Genomic DNA, 7,071 nt, shown 5'->3' with positions numbered 1-7,071 from the left:
ATCGCTTGGGAAAAGGTCATAGGGCTTTTATGTGTGAATTAAGAAGGAGACCATTTTCTCCCATAAGGTCTTCAGTTATTATAGCTCCGTAACGTTGAGATCTGGACCCAGTTTGTTATCGTTTTAATTCGGTATTACCGCAAGAATAAGTCAATTAAATGATTACCTTAAGGCGTGGACATCCTCTGTATATTATTACGTACGTCTGTGCAAGATGCGTAAGTTAGTGAGCCAGGTCAGTAATTGTTTTACACTGGCATTCCTGTCTCCTTCCCTTCCTTCGTTGTTTCCTTCCTTCGTTGTTTCCTTCCTTCCTTCCTTCCTTTATTCATTTATTCATTCCTTTCCCTTTTCTTTTCTTTTTTTTTCTTTCAAGTCACGTAAATAGTTACTTTACACTTTCCCTCCCTCGTTTCTCCTTTCCTTTACTACTTTGCTTCCATCCATCCAACCTTTCTTTCTTTCCCTCCTTCCTTCCTTCCTTCCTTCCTTGTATCCTCCCTTCCTTCCTCTCCTTTCCTTCCTTCCTTCCTTGTATCCTCCCTTCCTTCCTTCCTTCCTTCCTTGTATCCTCCCTTCCTTCCTTCCTTCCTTCCTTCCTATCCTTTCCTTTCCTTTCCTTTCCTTCCTTCCTTCCCTCCCCCATATGCAGTACTCAGGGGTAAGGCACTTTTTCTTTCTAGTTAGGGAGGAAGGATGCTTAGTTAGGAAGGAAGGATGCTAAGTTAGGGAGGAAGGATGCTAAGTTAGGGAGACAGGATGCTAAGTTAGGGGGACAGGATGCTGAGTTAGGGAGGAAGGATGCTAAGTTAGGGAGGAAAGATGCTAGGTTAGGGAGGAAGGATGCTGCTACGTTAGGGAGAAGGATGCCGAGTTAGGAAGGAAGGATGCTAAGTTACGGATGAAGGATGCAGAGTTAGGGATGAAGGATGCTAAGTTAGGGGGACAGGATGCTAAGGTAGGAAGGAAGGATGGTAAAGTTAGGACCGAAGGATGGTAAGGTTAGAGCTGAAGGTAAGGAGAGTTAGAGACGAAGGATGCTAAGTTAGGAATGAAGGATGTTAAGTTAGGACAAGAGACTGCTATATTTAGGTGGAAGAAATCTGTGTTAGGACTGACGGATGCTATGTTGTAGGCCAAAGAGTACATGGTTAGGACTGAAAAATGGGGTTAGCAGAGAAGGAAGGCAAGATCAAAGGCAGAGGATATCAGAATGAGGTTCGAAGGATGTTATGAGTAGTTATCCTCTGTGTGTGTGTGTGTGTGTGTGTGTGTGTGTGTGTGTGTGTGTGTGTGTGTGTGTGTGTGTGTGTGTGTGTGTGTGTGTGTGTGCCTTTGTCATGGAGTCATCTAACCTTTCTTATCCAGTCTCTTATCATCGTCATCATCATCATCACCATCATCATAATTTATCATCATCATATCATCATCATCACCATCATCATAACTTATCATCATCATCACCATCATCATAACTTATCATCATCATCACCATCATCATAATTTATGATCATCATCACCATCATCATAATTTATCATCATCATCATCATCATCATCATCATCCCGCCTCATTCTCCCACCCTCAGATGGAGTGAGATAGGGTCAGAAAGCAAGGAAAAATAAAAATATGATTGAGGGAGAACTGATCGCCAGCATCCGCAATGGAAATGGGCCACGTACTCATTCACTCACGATTCAAGCCCCTGGAATCCTGAATCTACCTCACAGGGACACCTTTCACTGCACCAGTCGAGCAGGGCAGTACTCCCGAGGTGGATGGAAAGCTGATGACAGGGAGTGCTGGAGCTCCCGTTTCATCAGCCCTCAGGACTAGTTCCTGACCATCCCCCTTTGCTGAACTTTTTCAGTGTCTCAGTTACACAGAGAGTAGGCCAGCATGCTCTCCAGTACAAATTTCTCTATCTATCTTCACCAAACTACATGCACAGTACACACTACACTTCCTATTCAAAATTTACCAAAATGGCGTCAATTCACCTAGCCTCGGAGTCCCCAGGGGGGGGGACCATAAATGCCCCCGCCATCTGCCCCTCTCCCGGTGACGACTCGAGGTGCCTGGACCACTGTCTGAAACCACTGTCTGACTCTCTTCTTCTTCATTTCTGCAACATTCGCGGCCTTTCATCTAACTTTCGCTCTGTTGAGCACCACCTCTCCTCCTCTAAACCTCACCTTCTTTTTCTAACGGAGACTCAGCTGTCTGAAGCAACTGACAGCAAACCCTTTTCTGTATCCTCCTACTTTCTCTATACTCATTTCAAAGCCAAAGGTGGCTGTTGTGTATACATACGCAACGACTTATCTTGCTCTCGTGTTCCTGAACTTCATTCTTCTGAATTCTCCATTCTCTGGCTTCGGCTTTCCTGTCATTCTCTGACTAAATATATCTGTGCTGTTTACTTATCCCCTAATTCTACTGACTATCAAAAATTCTTCGACTATCTTACTTCTACGATGGAACACATTCTGTCCATTTCTCCTTTCTCTGAAATCTCCATTCTTGGAGATTTCAATGTTCACCACCACCTTTGGCTCTCCTCTCCTTTCACGGATCCATCTGGTGAACAAGCCTACATCTTTTCTATCCTTAATGACCTAGAGCAGCTTGTACAGCACCCTACTCGTATCCCTGACCGCCTTGGAGAGAGCTCCAACATACTTGACCTCTTCCTCACAACTAATCCTTCTGCTTACTCTGTTAATCTTTTCTCTCCGTTGGGCTCCTCCGATCACAACCTTATTACCTTAACCTGTCCTATTGCTCCAGTACGGCCTGCGGACCCTCCAGGGAAACGTCGTCTCTGGCATTTTGGAGCTGCGGACTGGGAGGCCCTCAGGCAGTACTTCTTTGATTTTCCATGGAATGATTATTGCTTCCATGGCCGTGAGCCATCTGAGTGTGCCTTGCGCACTACGGAGGTTATTCTCTCGGGCATGGAAGCATACATTCCTTTCTCATATCCTTTGACCAACGCAAGAAAGCCTTGGTTTAATCACGCTTGTTCTAATGCTGTCCGCAACAAGGAGAAGGCCTACAAAAGGTACCGGAGCCAACCCACCCCTGAATCACATAATCTTTACGTTTCTGCCCGGAATCGTGCTAAGTCTGTTCTTCGCTCTACTAAAAATAATTTCATCCATACTAAATGCTCTCAACTCTCCAACTCGAATTCTTCCCGCTCCTTCTGGCACCTTGCCAAAAATCTTTCTAACAACTTTACCTCATCATCCTTCCCTCCTCTTTTCTACTCTGATGGTTCTGTAGCTATTTCTTCTACTGATAAAGCAGATCTCTTCGCACAGACTTTCTCCTCCAATTCCACCTTAGACGATTCCGGTGCTGTTCCTCCATCACTTCCCCCTCTGACTTCCTCATGGCTGACATTAAAATTTCTTCAGTTGATGTATTTTCTGCCATTACTGGCCTCAGTACTAACAAGGCATATGGGCCTGATGGGGTCCCTCCTGTTGTTCTCAAAAACTGTGCTTCTGTGCTTACACCCTGCCTAGGCAAACTATTTCGCCTTTGTCTGTCAACTTGTACCTTTCCTTCTTGCTGGAAGTTTGCTCTCATTCAGCCAGTCCCAAAGAAGGGTGACCACTCCCAACCCTCCAACTATCGTCCAATTGCTTTAACGTCCTGTATTTCAAAAGTTTTCGAGTCAATTCTTAATAGAAAAATTTTAAGGCATCTTTCCTATCACAACCTTCTTTCCGATCGTCAGTATGGGTTCCGTCAGGGACGCTCCACTGGCGATCTTCTCACCTACCTTTCAGACTCCTGGTCATCCTCCTTTCGGGACTTTGGCGAAAGCTTTGCCATTGCACTTGACATCTCAAAGGCTTTCGATCGAGTCTGGCATAAATCTTTAATTTCCAAACTGCCCTCCTACGGTTTCTATCCTTCTATCTGTACCTTCATCGCTAGCTTCCTTTCTGGTCGTTCTATAGCTGCTGTCGTAGACGGCCATCGTTCTTCTCCTAGATCTATCAACAGTGGTGTTCCTCAGGGCTCTGTCCTATCACCAACTCTCTTCCTTTTATTCATCAATGATCTTCTAAGCTGTACATCTAACCCTATCCACTCATACGCTGATGACTCCACCCTTCACCTTTCCATTCGGTTCCCGCAACGCCCATCTCAACAGTTACTTCAAGAAACAAGGGATGAGGCTATGGCACACCTAATGTCTGACTTGGCTCATATCTCTGACTGGGGTAAAAATAATATGGTTGTCTTTAATGCTTCTAAGACTCAGTTCTTACACCTATCAACCTGACAAAATCTTCCACAGGTATACCCACTAATGTTTAATAATATTCAGATTAATCCTGCATCATCCTTGAACATGCTTGGGGTTTCATTTACTCGGGACTTATCTTGGAAAGATCATATCACATCTCTTGTAAAATCTGCTTCCAAGAGATTGGGTGTGCTAAGCCGACTCCGCTCTTTCTTTACCCCTGCACAATTGTTGACTCTATACAGGGGTTTTATCCGCCCCTGTGTGGAGTACAACTCTCATGTGTGGGGAGGCTCCCCACATACAGCTCTTCTCAATAGGGTGGAGTCAAAGGCTTTTCGTCTCATTAACTCTCCTCCTCTTACTGACTCCCTTCAACCTCTGTCTCTTCGCCGCACTGTTGCATCTTTATCTCTTTTCTATCGCTACTTTAATGGTCACTGCTCCTCTGAACTGTCTGCTTGCATTCCTCCACCTCTACGACGGGCGCGTAGCACCCGTCTGGCAGCAAACTCTCATCCCTTTTCTGTCCAACTCTCTAATGCAAGAGTTAACCGTTACTCCCAGTCTTTCATTCATGCAACAGGTCAGCTCTGGAACTGTCTCCCTCTGTCTGTATTTCCTCCTGCCTATGATCTCCAGTCTTTCAAACGCAGTGTGTCCAGGCATCTCAAAATGATCGGATCTTGAATTTGGCTCTCTATTGTATTTTGTTTTTCTCTTGGAGGGAACTGTTACTGCGGGCTCATGGCCTTTGGTTCCTTCTTCCTCGCATAAAAAAAAAAAAAAAAAAATATCAGAGAGAGAGAGAGAGAGAGAGAGATGACGATATGGATGGATATTGGTAACGATGCTGAAGTTGACTGAGATACAGAGATTAAGTAGGAGAGAGAGAGAGAGAGAGAGAGAGCACGAAATGGATAGATAGATGAATATGGGTAAAAATTCTGAAATAGACTGAGATACAAAGATTAAATAGGAGAGATAGAGAGGGGAGGGGAGGAGAGAGGGGGGATCAAGTGATGGAAAAGTTAGCTGATGTTGGGAAGTGAAAAGGTGTTTGAGAGAGAGAGAGGGAGAGAAAGTTAGGTAATGTTAGGAATTGAAAAGGTGTTTGGGTGACGTGGGGCGGATTAAGTGATGGAATAGTTAGCTGATTAGGAAGTGAAAAGGTGTTTGAGAGAGAGAAACTCATCACCAGAGAAAACCTGATCAATTCATGGGTAACCAAAATAGAGACAGGCCATGATTATTTTCCCCCATTCTAACTTAACATGTTCACTTTTATAGTTTTGCTCTCTCTTTACCAGACGATTTTATTCAGCTGAAGGGAGATGCAGTGAAGAGGTTAACGAAGCCTGTACCTACCCCTCTCTTAGCGTATACCCTAAGCTAAAAATCCCACCAGACGATTTTATTCAGCTTCGAGGCTTTGTAGAAATGGTTGGGTTTTGCTGATCACATATTTGCTACTCAGGGACATGCGAGGCTGGTCACCCTCACCCTATATACAGGGAATGGGTAGCCTAGCACCGGCCTCCTACGCTGATGATGATGATGGTGGTGATTGTGGTAGCTGTGATGGTGGTTGTGGTGATAGTGTTATTTGTGATAGTGGTATTTGTGATGATGGTTGTGATAGTGGTAGTTGTGATGGTGGTTGTGGTGATAGTGGTAGTTGTAATGGTGGTTGTGGTGATAGTGGTAGTTGTGATGGTGGTTGTGGTGATAGTGGTAGTTGTGATGGTGGTTGTGGTGATAGTTGTGATGGTGGTTGTGGTGATAGTTGTGATGGTGGTTGTGGTAGTTATGATGGTGGTTGTGGTGATAGTGGTACTTGTGGTAGGTGAGGCAATGGTTGTGGTAGTCGTGTTAACCCTTTCATCATCATCATCATCATCATCATCATCATCATCATCCTTAATATTAGTAGAGTTGACAGGATCCATAAAAAATCCAGTAAAATAAATAAATAAATAAGAGAATGAATAATGAAAGAATTTGTTGGAAAAAAAAAAAAAAGGTGGTGTTTTTGTTGTTATTGTTGGTTGCTTGGTGTGGTGTGGTGTTGGTGGTAAGGTGGTGGTGTTGGTGTGGTATGCTGGTGGTGGTGGTGTGGTGTTGGTGTGGTAAGGTGATGGTGTGGTGTGGTGTGGTGTTGGTTGTGGTGATGGTGTGGTGTGGTGTGTTGGTGGTGGTGGTGGTGGTGGTGGTGTGTTGTGGTGTAGTATGGTGGTGGTGTGGTGTTGGTGTGGTAAGGTGATGGTGTGGTGTGGTGTGGTGTTGGTTGTGGTGATGGTGTGGTGTGGTGTGTTGGTGGTGGTGGTGGTGGTGGTGGTGTGTTGTGGTGTAGTATGGTGGTGGTGTGGTGTTGGTGTGGTAAGGTGATGGTGTGGTGTGGTGTGGTGTTGGTTGTGGTGATGGTGTGGTGTGGTGTGTTGGTAGTGGTGGTGGTGGTGGTGTGTTGTGGTGTAGTATGGTGGTGGTGTGGTGTTGGTGTGGTAAGGTGATGGTGTGGTGTTGGTTGTGGTGATGGTGTGGTGTGGTGTGTTGGTGGTGGTGGTGGTGGTGTGTTGTGGTGTAGTATGGTGGTGGTGTGGTAAGGTGATGGTGTGGTGTGGTGTGGTGTTGGTTGTGGTGATGGTGTGGTGTGGTGTGGTGGTGGTGGTGGTGGTGTGTTGTGGTGTAGTATGGTGGTGGTGTGGTGTTGGTGTGGTAAGGTGATGGTGTGGTGTGGTGTGGTGTGGTGTTGGTTGTGGTGATGGTGTGGTGTGGTGTGTTGGTGGTGGTGGTGGTGGTGGTGTG

This window comes from Coenobita brevimanus, chromosome 42, assembly GCF_032717465.1.
Source record: "Coenobita brevimanus isolate Jiangsu-jjx chromosome 42, ASM3271746v2, whole genome shotgun sequence".
Lineage (NCBI taxonomy): Eukaryota > Metazoa > Arthropoda > Malacostraca > Decapoda > Coenobitidae > Coenobita > Coenobita brevimanus.
Note: the sequence above shows the minus strand (reverse complement) of the source record.